The sequence below is a fragment of the Phasianus colchicus genome, chromosome 13 (assembly GCF_987193195.1).
Source record: "Phasianus colchicus chromosome 13, bPhaCol1.hap1.1, whole genome shotgun sequence".
Taxonomy (NCBI): Eukaryota; Metazoa; Chordata; class Aves; order Galliformes; family Phasianidae; genus Phasianus; species Phasianus colchicus.
In genome coordinates this window covers 19,470,803-19,485,581 of record NC_143448.1, presented here as the reverse complement: position 1 = coordinate 19,485,581, position 14,779 = coordinate 19,470,803, and the positions used below count along the sequence as shown (strand labels likewise).

Here is a 14,779-nt window from a genome sequence, read left to right as displayed (position 1 = left end):
ATATTAATCCTATAAAATGCTCCTGAAAGTTGGCAGAAGGAAAACTGATGTCCCAAATAGTTCCCGTGACTGTCCCCATTGTGGGGATGCAATTGCAATGTAATCAAAATTCATCATGCCATTAGCAGAAGGACAACAGGAAAGGAGACACTTTCTCCCATATCATGCTGCTTGAAACAATACGAACTGCGAAAACAGAATGGAGCACGTAATTGTCAGCCCTAGCTGAGCACTTACAGTTTGCATGGCTTTTTAGTTCATAGCTTGCAATTTCTTCCAGTACAAGTCATACTCAATATCTGCACTTTCAATTGTACCTGCTATTAAAGATTTTCACGGTGAGGATATCAAAGGGTGAGAACATCTCAGCAAAATACAGCATGTTACCAGACCATATATTCTACTGTCACTTCATCTGGCTTTAAAACTCCTAAGCAATTGAGTTTTCTCCCATATCTCTGAGGGATACTTGCATAGTCACATGGAATTCACGACTGGTTGCTTACTTCCCTATTATTACATAAAAATTTATTTTGTTAAATTCAGCCCTCATCTCTGGATTATGAGATGGGCATCCTGCAAGATAACACCATTCCATTGCTGTGCACAGCCTCTGGCACTCCTGGCACTGATGTATCCATTCAGCCCCTGCGTGGCCAAGCTGCAAGAATTTAACTTTCATACCCTTTCTTCATAAGTCACCTTCTCAGACCCCCACTCCTCACTGCTGCTCACAGAAAAGCACTGAGTTGGTGCTGGAGCACAACACTACCCTAGCTGCAGCACAGGACAGAGATACCATTGTTTTCCTGCTGTACTGTAGCTGCACTACTCATTTTTCTTGTAGGACACCTTAAACTTGTACCAAACTTGCTGTCTGTCGTTACCCTGCAATGTCTGTCAGCACTGCTGCAGCTCAGGCCCCTTCCTATTGAATATACCTATGATGGATTATTACTTTCATACACAGGCAGCAATACCATCTGTATTTTTCAAGGCTGAATTTCATTTTTCTCCTTCTTGCTTTTATGAACAATTTGACATCATACCTGAATAAACCTCCTCCTCACTACTCCTCATTTTGCAAGATTAGTCCAACGATGTTTACTTCATCACTCGAGTTATTAAAATATATTAAAGAAAATGCATAGAATTAATTTAGGATCAGCCACGTGGCTGTACACCAAATCTCAATACAAAAATAAATATTTTGCCTCTACTGTTCTCAGTCTTCATCATTCATTGAGTCTTCCACCAGGTGGACAGAACTTGCACCTATACCCCCAGAACTAACGTTCATCAGGAGAACTCAGAGAGGAACCCTTCCTTCTAGGTTGGGTAACTGGGGAAGTGTCTGAAGACTGGGAAGGTTCATGCAGGAAATATTACTTTTCCTCCCCTGCCAGACCTGTTGCAAGCATTTAACAATTTCTGTTTCAGTAACACCACAGATACTGGGATAGGACTCGGATTAGGTCCAAGCTCCTGACCACAAGACCCACATCTACGGTGCAACCTTGAGCCTCTTCACATCACTTTTGTAACACCAACATTTTTTTCCTACTAAAGAGCACTCAAGAAACTTCAAGACTGCTGGTGGGAAGCTGACCGTGTAACAGCCCTCTACTCATGGCCAAGGCAGCCAGTTTTCAGGAGATTAACACACACCAATCTCAGCCTTTCCTGCAGGTTTTGTGTGGCTCAAAAAGAAGTGAATGCACTTAACCCTCCAATACCAGGCTGCAATATTTCTTTATTATCTTATTCATAAATCTCCTGAGCATTTCTCTTTTAAACATTCAAAGAGAAAACTTCAGAGCAACCTACAGATGAGCATCTTATTGTAGTACGAGAACAAATAAAACAAAAGGAAATTACCATCTTGACAATCTGTTAAAAAAATCAAACCAAAAATGCAAGAAGTCTTGCCTGCATACCTGTTTTAATGTAGCATGCAGGCCATCCGAGATACATAAACAACAAAACCTCAAACACTGTCGACATCTGAGCGTTTTAATGTTGCTGCAAGGCAATTTTTTTGCAAGAAGTCATATAATTATTTGTTCTTGAGACTCTGAATCAACTTGCAGAAGTCACTGATAATTCAATCTCTATTTCCGAAGAGCAAATCTCACACTTTCAGTTTTAATGCTAATGAGTGCTGCTAGTAAGATGTTGCCCAGCTGGCCTGAGAGAGGCTGGAGTGGAATCCCTCACAGAAGTGGAGGAGGATGCTGACGTCCAGGTGGTCAAACATAGGACAGAAGAGTTGGGCACATCAGCACCAAATGGAATTCCAAGAACAGAACAGATTACTATTGGAGTGAGATGGTTGTGTTGCAAATAAGGATACAAACAGAACAGAAGCACTCCATGAACACTGTTATGAAACAACCAGACAGCACACCCACACGGGATGAAGGCAGCAAACCAGTCTGGAGTACTTCTAGCCAAGGGGAGCATCGAGCTAAAACCTGACAGCCCCTGGATGCCTCGTGCTACCACGTGGTAAAAGAGTTGCCAGGAGAGATCTCTGATCTGCCAATGTGAACTGAAAAAGTTAACATACAAGGATCAGTGCAGAATAGTGGAAGAGTGTGAGGTGATACCCATGCTCACAGAGAGCAGGCGAGACAACTTGTAACGACAGATTACTTAACCTGACATCAATCCTCACCAGAAAGTAATGAAAGTTAATATAGAGTTTGATCAATAAAATATTAGAAGATGGGAATAAAATTAACTCAAGTCACAAATGTTTTGTACAGAGTCTTGTTGAACAAACATTGATTTTTAGGTTTTGCAGCACTGCTGGAGTCTGAGCCGGAGCCCTTGAGTGCAGGCTACCAGAGGGCTGTCCCTGCCCGGTGTGCAGCAGGTAGCTGTCCCAGTGGGTGGGGGCACCGAGCCCCCAGAGCTGGTCCCAAGCAGAGCCTCACTGCTGGACAGAGGTGAGAAGGCAACAAGCCCTGCCTGCCATAAGTAGGTCTTGGAGAATTGGGTCACACCATCAATAGAAACACACAGAAAACCCATTATAACACACAGTCAGTGCATGGGCCTGCTGTACCCTATCAGCCCTCCCCGCCCAGCCAGGTGGGCACCAGGGGCAGCAGGAACATCCCACACCATCATGGGCTGCAGCACCACATTCCACAGACAAAACCAGAAAACAAAACAGAAGTTTGGCCTCCATCTCCCAAAAGCAGGAGTAAGTGTTACAAGGTGCTTCAATCCTGTACTGTAGCCTGGCTCCAAACTGTGCAGAAGCAAAAAATAATGGCTTTTATTAGAGGGGATTGAGGCCAGCCTTTGGCAAGCCTTAGAAGTAGCTTCTGAGGAACAGAACCTTGTGCTGGGCAGGGGGACTGGAGCCGACGAACATAGTTCAGTTCCCAGCTGCTCAGGTACATGTAACTTCAGGCTAATTTTTATCAGTTAAATAAATTCTCCACAAGCAGATTTACAACACGTGTGACTGACTCAAAGATGTAATTAGAAGCAGAGAATGATGAAGCTGGTTACTGAAAAGGAAAACCAGGGCCAGTCTGGGGACCTTCTGGTCACACTCTGTAACCGTTATGGGTATACCTGGCCTGACACTTGGACCCCCAGCAGCCAACCAAGGGGTGCAGCACCTCCTGGGAAGGCCCTCGAACCATGGCATAGCAAGTGGTGACACCTGGGGTGCAGCCAGGTCCCCACAGGCACCACAACCTCTGCAGCACTCCCACAAACATGTCCAAAAGCACAAGGAAACAGGATCCGGCAGCTGCAAGAGTCAACTTCAAAGACATTAAAAGACATAACATTTTATTTGCCTACTGCTTTTTAACTTCTTGGGTCCGCTCAGGTAAGACTTTCAAATTTTTAATTAAAAATGAAAGCACAGCAGCTTCTGCAGTCATTTCTCTTTGAAGTTGGACATTTAAACACAATATCTGTTACCTGTAGACTTTGCTACAGCTGTGAGTTTTGGAAAACTCTGCCCAATACAGGTCTCAGCAGATCTGGATGTGTATTAAATCTAGTTTTATTTTAACTAAAATTATTCACATGTATTCTTCCAGCAGTTTAAAAACCATCCTGAACTCCACAATGACTTCTTTTTGCATTTGACATTTCAACATGACAGATGTTTTTCCTATCACTGTGACAAGCGGTCTCCTTCCAGCTCGGTCACAGCCACTGCAGCTCAGTGCCTCTTCCCACACACACTGCTGCCCAGATGTGGGGCACAGCTGCCCAGATGTGCACTGGGGGGGGAGGGGGCACACAGCTCCACCCACACATCTCTAGTGGCTGTGTTCCCTCTTAACCACAAAAGAATACTTACACCCTGTGTTATTCAGTGTAATGGGATCCATCATCAACATACTATTTCTGCTGGAGGACTGCTATAATTCATTGCTGAAAGAGCTGGAACTTTTGAAGCCTCTCCTTAATTTTCAATGAAAGGCATTTGGTTCCAGGGTGACAGACGGGGCTCTTAAGAGCTGTTACCACCTCCGGTAATTATAAAAGGACAGAAGGGGGAAAGCAAGAGAGAGGGATATGAACGAACTGGGTGTTTGTGCAGTGCACAAAGCAGCTCCTCAGGTGCCGGCGTGGGGAGCTCAGCCGTAACCACTTCCAGTTGGAAAGAAAATTGAAGGAAGATGGAAGCGAGGAAAGGAGAAAATGCAATTAGAAACAGGAAAGAAGTCCACAGTAATGTGTTAACTGGAACACTGCAAAATACAGGAGGAAAAAAAATGAAAAAAATAAAGATAGAAAACATGGCCTCTTGTGAAAACAGCCCCAGTTTGAATGTCAAACTCTTAACCAAGTTTGGGACTGGCTGACACGCTGGAAGCAGGAGGTTCGTCCTGTTCCTGGGAAGTGGATAAACTGCAGCCAATCTGCATTTCCTAATGCTCCTTCACTTGGTGTGCTTTAGGTATTACTGGAAAAACAAAAATACTTAAAACAGGAGAAATGGGCTGAGCAGAACCCTAAGAAATTAAATTATTCCAACAGCAATAATTAGTTCTTAGTTATGGTTATCCTGAGTGATGTAGTAAACACATGGACCATACAAGAAACACACAGACTAGGAGCAGGCAAAAGCATTTTGCCTTGGAGAGAAAATTTAAGCTACAATTTAGTGATGACAACTGAGCACCAAGGCAAGAACTGGGCAATCCAGAATTAAACACGGCCCCAGCACAAGGCAAGGGGATCACCAAGGCACAGCTGCCTTTAACCTCCAGCACCTGCCCCTAAATCCAAGTCAGGGCAGGACAAAACAAGGCTTCCAGCCTGTGTGCCCACACAGCAGGTTACCCCCAGGCTGCCTGGTGCCAGCAGTGCTGTGGGAGCAGCACAGCAGCCTCTGCTCAGAGCCCCGCAGGGCTGTGCAGCACACAAGGGGTGCTCCAGTAACACAGCACAGGGCTCTGTCCTCTTTATTTTTTAATAGAAGCCTTCACGATATGGAACTAATTATCGCCATCTGCCGTCCCATACTTATATTTCCTCCCTCACAGCTCATTCTTCAAAAACTCAGTAGCTTCCTCCCTTTACATTTGTAAATGCTGTTGACTATGGATAAAATCCATGTTTACTTTGTATTCAGGGCCCATAGGAAAGCTTGTTTTAATCATCAGCAGATGTTACATTCTGCTCTGCTGTGCTTGGCACACAACTTCAGAGAGAAATAAGAAAAAAATCTTTATTTTAAATTTAAATTGTAGATTGTTACAGACGAAATAAAATGCCAAATTGTTATTGGAAACAATATGGCCACTGTAATAACTATAACTGACATTTACTTTTTACAATTATAATTTTTTTTTCTGGTGCAGTTTAGCACAAGATGGTTTCCACATTTTGAGAAGGACTTTTTTCCCCCTTTCCTCTGAAATGATTTGCAATCAAGCCACAGACATTTGTAATTTATTTTTATTTAATACTTTCCTACGAGTTTATGAAATACCGGGATTATTATGCTATATACAGTAGATAGTTTTTGAATACATACCCTCCCTCCGGACTCATATTTCAATACACATTATCCCCCTGAACTCATTTATAAACACCCATGATTCCTGCAGAGCCCACTATAAACATGCAATATCTCTGCAGGCTGTTCCAGCCTCACGGCCCTTTCATCTCCAGCTTTCCTCTGCTTTCTGGTGAGCCCACTTCATGAAGTTAGTGCTGTGCTCACTACTGCTCAGAAGTAGAAGGGATTAAAATGTTTGCACAGAGAAAAAGCGGAAACATTAGGCATGACAATGCCTGGCTGCAGAGCGTTTTGCCCAACTCAGCACCAAACCTTTGAATATCTGCAGCAACAAACAGCACCTGTCTGCTTTGCTCCTATGGAACCAAGATGCACAGACCGAAAATCCACCACGTGAGCCTGCAGAAGGCCACAGCATTACGGCCTGAACACAGCACAGGGATGTCATAGAGGTAAATAAAAGGTTCGTAATGGAATTCAATGTTCTTCTACAATTAAAAATCACATTTTTAATGGGAGAAATGCTGAGCACTTTGAAAGTAAGAGGCATCCCATATGGCCAAAGCGAACTGCCAGGGGACTGCTGCCTAAACTCCCAGGCTTTAGAGGAGAAATGTTTCTCAGCTACCGCAGCATTCTCTTCTCCACCCTTGACAAATGCACCCTTGCTCTGTTTGCAGCCTATCTGAAGCGTAACAGCCAAGGTAATTTTCTTCATCCATCACCCACAGCACATCACATGTCTCCATATGAGCCACAGCCTCTCCGTTCCTCCCAGGCAGCTCGCTGCTCCTCCTCATGGCCATGAGCACACAGCACCCAGCTCCCAACCTCTAGTTCCCATCCCAGTGGGTAACCAGGCAGAAAAGCAATCCCAGTGCTGTAGCAGAAAGGTATTCCTGTTTCCAGCATCAAGGTCATGCTCAACGTAGGCACACAGCAATACCAGTAAGATATAATCCTATGACATTATAATTCTAGATAGCTGCATGCTTCACACCAAAAGACAGTCCCTAAGCATGCTTCCCAGCTCTGTGAACCTGTGCTTCAGTGTCTGTGGGTTTTTAGAGAAAGCTGAGCTCAGAGCAGGAGGAGGTTGTGCTGTGCCTGCCTGCTACAGCATCAGTGTGGCTTCTGAAGGGTGCAGTTGTGGGGCTTTGTATATAAGATAACACATTTTATAAAAATGCAGAAGTGCATACACAACTATTCAGATGTTGTACATATTTGTGTAAATATTTACCAGAAGCGTGTTTTATCAGCTTCTCAAGAAAGTCTGAGATCTAAAAACAAAATCTCATGAGGAAATAAATCCTTTTCTCCTAAAAATTGCAAACTCCAGCACAATGCAAACCAGCTTGGAAGGCAGCAGACTTCTATGTTACATCACTAGCGGATACTGTTATGAATTAACAGTTCATTAAGAAAAAACCTTTGCAAACCATGAATCTAAAAAGAAAGTCAGAGAAACTATCATCCGCAATTTCCAGTGCACAAATAAATCTCCTGAGATGTCAGCAGACAGAGTCCTCACCGAGAGCCAAACAAACAGGTGTCCCCCGGCCTCCTGACCTGTGACATCAGCAGTGCAATAAAACTCCTTCCACTCAGGAACAAAACCATTTGGTACTCATGCATGGAGTAATACCTGCTTCTTAAGGTACGGAAACACACATAACAAATGCCTCTTTGCATCCCAGAAGAAACAGAGACCCACGCTGTGAAGTATTCCCCCTTGGAATCCCGTAAATCAGAATTTTACTTGCCCTGGAATAGCTTTGAAAATCTGTTTGTGGTTTCTTGCTTTTTTTTTTTTTTTTTTTTTAATGTATCTGGTCCATTCATAAATGAAATTCCAATGTAACAGTCTCTGTACATGTTATTTTAGACTAGACTTAAATTGCAGGCAGATTTGCTCTGAAAATTAAATTATTTTTACACTTGAAAAAACTCTTCATATTGCCATCGCCAGCTGTAGGTCTGGAAGTTCAGGTGTCACCAGCTCTTCAGCATGGGGCCAGGCTGTGCTACCACCACACCAGCACTGTGCTCTTGGATGCTCTCTGCACCTCAGCAGAGCAAAGCTCAGACTTGTCTGCACTTCCCATGGAGCAGGGAAACCTCTGAAAATCTTTCCTCTATTTGAAATCTTAACAAATGAAGGAGAACCTGGCGGAGCCAAGCGGGGACACACAGCCTCTGCCCTGGGCCTGGGGGAGCTGCAGCTTCTTGTGGAGAACCGTGCCCTGTGGTGCCTATTCTCATTCCAGAACTTAGAGCACAACATGGAACCACATCACAGTAAACATTAAATGGCTGCGTGATGCCCTGCATAAAAACCCTGCTCATGCAGTTGGCTGCTCACATTTAATGTCATTGACTGCCTCTCCATCCATCCATCAATTCTTCTACACTTGAAAAGTGAAGTCAATTTGGAAAGCTCTTCCAAGATAACCTTCAAAGTCATTTCCAAAAGGAACGCCTGTGATGTAGGCTGACAGCCCAGCCGCTGACGGCGCTGTGTCTTTGTGATGGGAGCTCATTGTTCTCATGCTGCCCCGCACCACTCCTGTGAGAGGAGCAGCTTCCTAACGGCACGCGGTGGTGCGCAGTTTATTAAAACGAAGAAGCCTTTATTTCCTTTGTCACTTCCCTCAGCTCCTCGCAGTTTATCCCATCACTGCTCTTTCATTAAGCTAATACAACATACACACATTGACACGGTAAATATCAAATAATAAAACAGACCACATTAATGTTGTGACATTCTCAAAAGGCAGCAAAATTAAAGCTGGGTTCATCATTCCAGCCTTGCATAACACCTTGTTTGACACAGGGTGCCACAGCCGCATAAAGCACTGCACATTTAAGGGAAGAGCAGATAGGGATACGCAAAAAGGCAGAACTGTAAAGGATTTTTTTTTTTTTAATATATTTTTTCTGACAGCTCATTCCATTATCATTTATTTTCTGTACTTTGGATCATCACTGAAGAAATCCCATGTTCAGACAATTCACAGTGATGGAATAAAACATATCAAAAACAGTGAACTGCAGGACTGCTGAATTATTCAAGAAACAGAAAATTATTAGAGGTCATGTTTATTCAGAAACAAAAGTGCCTTGTTAATTCACAGGACCCCAGACATTGCGATGATGTGATCTGACACTCTGCATAATACAGGCCACAGGAATTTTCTGTATTACTTCCAGTTTGAAGCTCAATAGTCGCACTTCAACTGGAGCTTTTAGAAAATCATTCTATCTTGATTTTAAAATATCCACCATAATGGCCATTAGGTTGTTCCAATGATTAATGACCTTGCCTGATTAACACATGCATTATTTCTAGACAAATTTTTGTCTACCTTTAATCTTATTCACTGATTCTCATTATTCCTTTTGTTGCTAGTTTTTAGAGCTCTCTGCTCTCAAATTTCCCTCACCTGTGTAAGCACTTACTGACCATGTTCAAGTCACCCCATGTCTTTCTGATAACATAAGAAGCTCGGAGTTTGGTTTTGGTTCATTTGGGGTTTTTTGATCTGTCACCATAAGACACTTGTTTAATCATCTTCCTGAATTTTCAGTGTGTCCTTTTCAGCACCCTTCAAGTTGACACAGGAAAGGGACAGCATTCCAGAGGCATTTGCAATGGCACAGAGAGAATCACACAAACCTAAATCCTGCATGGCCAAACCCAAATCCTACATAGCATCCTTCAGGTCATGCACAAAAGAACTGCAGCAGTCCCTGAGCATTGGGATTACTGCAGAACTCTCCTTGGTTTGTTGCAGCAGCTGGCAGACACTGTCCCAGTCACTTCTCCTGGGCAGCCCATATGGGAGAGCCCAGCAGAGGGATGGGAAAGGATGCAAACTGTGGCTTCCAGCTGGAACTGGACTCCTCTAGAGTTTCATTTCAGTCCACACATATTTCTTTCCAATCAGCCATAAAACAACAAATAAGAAAATAGTCTACAGAATGCATGCCATAATGTCTCAAAGCGCTAATCATACAACTATTTTTAACTTTTTTTAAGGTCATAAAAATGACCCAAAATGGAAGCATGCTTGTATTAATCTACGGATCAGCAGGATGACCTCTATGACAGCTTTTAAAACCAGCAGCATTTCTCAAACCCAATACATCACAGTTGGATTGGGTGCTGGAAGCTTACTGGGCTGCAGACTGGCTGTGCTGGGGGAGCTGGTGGCACGAGGCTGGCAGCTGCTCACTGTACAGCCCTGCCCCACATCCCCATGTTAAAGGCAATGCCATTTCACAGAGCATTGAGACCAAGACCACAAAAACATGACAAGCTATATTCTACATTTACAGTGTTTGAGTTGCTCTGATTGGAAGGAAGCAAATGAAATTCCTATTAAATTATCTCCTACATAACGCTACGGCTTTGAGACTTTTATGTCTCCTATTTGAAGCAGAAGAAGAAACAAATGAAAATAGAAGTCATAACCACTGGAAGGAAATTGGTGAGCATCTTGGGAACTTCCACTATAGAAAAGCCCTGCTCCATCCACCACTCCTGCCATAGGCACCCAATGCTGCAGTCAGGCACAACTACAGCATTGCTGGTGCCTGTGTCCCACTCCTGGGTCAGCCCCAGCAAGCAACAGAACTGCTCAGAGACGGCTGCAAGTTCTTCAGAGGAAGCAGCATTCTCCTACAGAGAGCTTGAACAAAAGCACTACCTTTTATTTCTTATAAATAGACAACTTTGAAATGTGTTCTCTAAAAATTATACCATTTCTTCAAATCTTAATTAATGCCAAAAGCTTTGTTTTCTTTCTAGTAATGCATTAGAAAGCAGCTATTAATGTAATTTAAGTTTTGTATGGAGCAGCATTTGTTTTCTATTTAAAAAAAAAAAAAAGTAGTTCTGAAATCCTGGCCTGTCAACATCGCTTAAAACATTCCCATTCCATGCCTCTACCTAATAAATTAAATCAGAGTTTTAATTGTGCCCATGCTTTGTGGTTCCTGGCAGTACAAAACGATCTTCTGTGAATGCACGTCCCAAAAAATCCTACTGAGTGATTAATTACTGGTCTGGAAGATATAAATATGCCTTTCAGCAAAGACAGTATGGACTGCTGGAAGCATCAGCCCTGTGTTTCTCCATAGATCTCCCTCACCCAGCATACACCTTTTTAATTCAAACAAGATTCCACCTTCAATATTTATTGGCAGCACAAAAAAACCCTTCTCTGCCCACTTCCCTCATTTAATAATACAAGGTACATTTGTTTGAAACTGAGGAACATGGGATGCATTTATTGGTATCTTTAAATTTCCCCAGGTTTTCCTCACCCTAAGTGAGCCATCCAACACGGCACATCCAGCCAGTGCCCGAGTGCTGAGCGGGTCCCAGCCTGCTCCCCACCTCCTCCTGCCGCTTGCCGCTGTCCCTGCTCGCACCACTGCTCTCTCACGAACCTTCTCCTGCACCAAGCCGGCACGGAGGGAATCCTGCAAACTCCACAATCCGCCCTGTTTGCTGAGCAATAAATGTGCGTTTGCCATCCCACAGAATACCACTCCAGCTGCCCAGGATGCTCCCAGCAGGCGAGGGGCAGCGAGCAGTGCCCATTGCCACAGGAGGACGCCCATCTCCGTGGCATCAGGGCTCCGGCTCAGGGTGAAGCTGCAGGAGGGGAGATCACTGCTTAACTGCCTGACAGGGGAAGCGAAGGATGGAGATGCAGCTCGGCATTCTAAGAAACACCATTTATTTCAGTACAAGAAGGAACAAGGCCAAGACTAACTCTGCTCTCAATGCTTTGAAAAGGCTTTTCCATAGTCAAGGAACAGACTGAAATATGAAAGGGAAACACGAGCCTGTTTTCAGAATAGAAGACCAGAGTTTTGCAACTCCAAGCACCAAAATTCACTGAAATCACCGTTACCATTGTGATTGCTCATTAACAATACACAGCTTTCAGCTGACATCTTTCATTTGGACCTTGTGAAAACCACAAATCAAACATATGTAAGGAGGCAGCTAACTTCAACAGAGGAAAGGTCTTTAAAAAAAACAAGAAAGAAAATAAACCTTTGATAAAATAATTGCTTCTACTGTTATTTTTTTTTTATTATTTTTTTTTTTTTGCTACTGCTTCAAAAACAATTTTTCTTTCTTTCTTGTTCATCTATCTGGTGTCCTGCTGGTGTGCAGATGAAAGGTCCGGTCTCTTTAAAATTTCATGCAGGGCTCTTTAGAACATCTCGGTCTTAAATGCCCATGGCAAAGACAACAAAATGTAACAGTAAATGGAGCACAGATGAAAAACCCTGTTTATGTACTTTATAAAGGTAGTGTGTGCGGCATAAGGTGTATTTTTACACCCAAGCACAGGAGCAACAACCATTTTTAACACCACTGAACCACACAACTCATATTGACAAAGCACTGACCACAATTTAGCCTCACACACAAAAAAAACTTACCAATCCTAGGTGCTGTACATCTATGTTAGCTGGGAAGAACATTACTTCCTCCAGCTCCCTGAATGGAAAGTGTAGCGAGGTGGGGGTCAGCCTCTGCTCCCAGGTTACAACAACAGGACGACAGGCTGGGAGAGGGTGGCCTCGGAGCAGGTCAGGTTGGACATTAGGAAAAAATTCTCCTCCCAGAGAGCAGTCAGGCAGCGGAACAGGGAGTGAGGGGTCACTGTCCCTGCGGGTGTTCAAGGACTGCGGAGACGTGGCAGTGCAGAGTGTGGTTATGGGCATGGTGGGGCTGATGTTCTCAGAGGTCTTTTACAACCTTAATGATGCCATGACTCTAAGTTTTCTTCTTCTACTCTCAGAGCAGAAGCTCTTCCAACACTGCAGCAAGCAGACCTGAATAACAGAGGATACACACTTGTGGGTACTTCACAGGGTGCAAAGTGATGACCCGATGGGGACAACAGCATGAGACGGGGACACGGGCACCGCACACGGCACAGACACAGCTCTGTACAACCAGCATCACGGTCGACCACCAGTGGTGCTCCAGCTCCCTCCTAGCCTTATGGCTCTGATTCTGCACACCAGTCTTGCTTCCCCACAAATTCTGGAGCTAAGGCAAAGTAATCTCTAAGGGCATTCATTCATTAAAGTTTACTATATTAAATCCTCTGAGAATTTGAAAATATTTCTCAATAGCTGTGAGCATGTAGAGACCTACACTTGTTGGCACAGATGGTCCAGTCTTATACGTGGATCACTCGAACAAGGTGATTCCAAACTTTCCAAAAAAGGTCCCACTTCCTTTTCTGGAAATAGAGCCTATTCCTGCTGAGATGACTAGACTTCAGGTCGTTCTGCCATTCACAAATAACAAAGTTTCACTAAAATCAAGACCACAAGGCATCACAACCTGTTTCAGAGCCCAGCATCCCTGCATGGAGCAACCTTGCAGACAAAGGACGATATCAGTGTGGGTGACTCATGGATGCTCAGAGCTGAGTCACGGTTTATAATAAGAGGCTCTTCTTTGGCCATGTGCCTTCTTCATACAGTGCTAATAAGACCAAAATAGCCCCTAATTGCATGAGACACAATAGAGAAAACGATCGGCTCCTTGAGTCAAAACTGAGTGTGCACATCCAGAACAAAACCTCATGATTTTGCAGCCATTTTTTGTGAAGGTATCAATGGGAATACGAAGCATCAAACATGTGCATTTCCAAACAACTACAGAGCTGGAGAAGCCTCTTTGTGTAGAGATAAAGTTGAAAGGAATGCTATTTTCACACTAAGATACAGAAATCCAACAGACTTTGAATTGTTTAAAGAAACATTTGAACAGATAGCAGACAAGGAAAAAAAAATCAGCTTTAAGGAACTGAAGAAAGCTTAAAGGAACTGAAACAAAAAAAGATATTAAACCAATCATGGTTTTGTATCAGCTCGTAAAAAATTCATGTTTTAAAGCAAGAAATAACACATCTGCTTGGAAAGTTCTATTATTTAATTATGACACACACAGAGGCTTTCAAAAGACCTCTGGGTACGTTGCTGTGGAAGGGATTAACTGAAGATCAATTTCCAATACTTTCAATTTGCATTCATTTTGCAATTTCTCAAAGCCCTGACTTCCCGTTTTCCTGCTCACATGCAAAAGTTTGGCTGGCCAGGGAGCAGAAGGACATTCCCAGACACCAGCAGCTCTCCAAATATGAAAAACACATCAAGTATCTATCCTAACATGAGATGTGCTCCTCGTGTCCAGGCACCCGCCCCATCCCACAGTGAGGGCCGCAGTGATGAGGAAACACAGGGCGGGGAGTTAGGCAGAATTTACCTATTTCCCACCGGCGTTTGCAGGCCTTCCACTGGGTCTGCCAATACTTGGAGGAGAAAAATAAGGGAAAATACTACAAGAAATAGGCAGGACACAGGCTGGGCTTGGATACAACCTCTCCACGGCCTGCACACATCTGAGCCCTTCTGCATCCATGATCATAAGGAAGACAAAAGGGATGCCGCAAGAGCCAATCCCAGCACGTGAGCCGTGCTTTGTGTTGGCTGTGAGCAGAGCCAGCCCATTACTTCTAAGCACGTGCATTGCGGCCACGTGAACAAGTTTTCTGTCAAAGCAATTTCTGCGGCTCTGGAACGAGCTTCCCATCAGCTAATCCACCACAGCCCAGCCGCCAGGCTTCTCAAAACAAAAGAATACATTTTTCTTCTCAGACACATAAGGAAAAATTTTATTATGCTTTAGTGTACATCTATGATTAGAATAACAGAAGGAATAATTTA

General features: G+C 43.6%; 1 protein-coding gene across 5 annotated transcripts in view; it reads right to left on the bottom strand.

Annotated features, from left to right (window-relative positions):
• ZFHX3 (zinc finger homeobox 3) overlaps positions 1 to 14,779 on the bottom strand; it is a 512,524-nt gene that overhangs the window by 480,620 nt on the left and 17,125 nt on the right. Inside the window, exon 1 of one of the 5 annotated variants that reach the window (XM_090149527.1) lies at positions 8,177 to 10,728. The exons of the other annotated variants lie outside the window; for them this stretch is intronic. The gene's annotated coding sequence lies outside the window, so the exon portion shown is untranslated. Of the gene's footprint in view, positions 1 to 8,176; positions 10,729 to 14,779 lie in introns of those variants that run through there. 5 annotated transcript variants of the gene reach the window in all.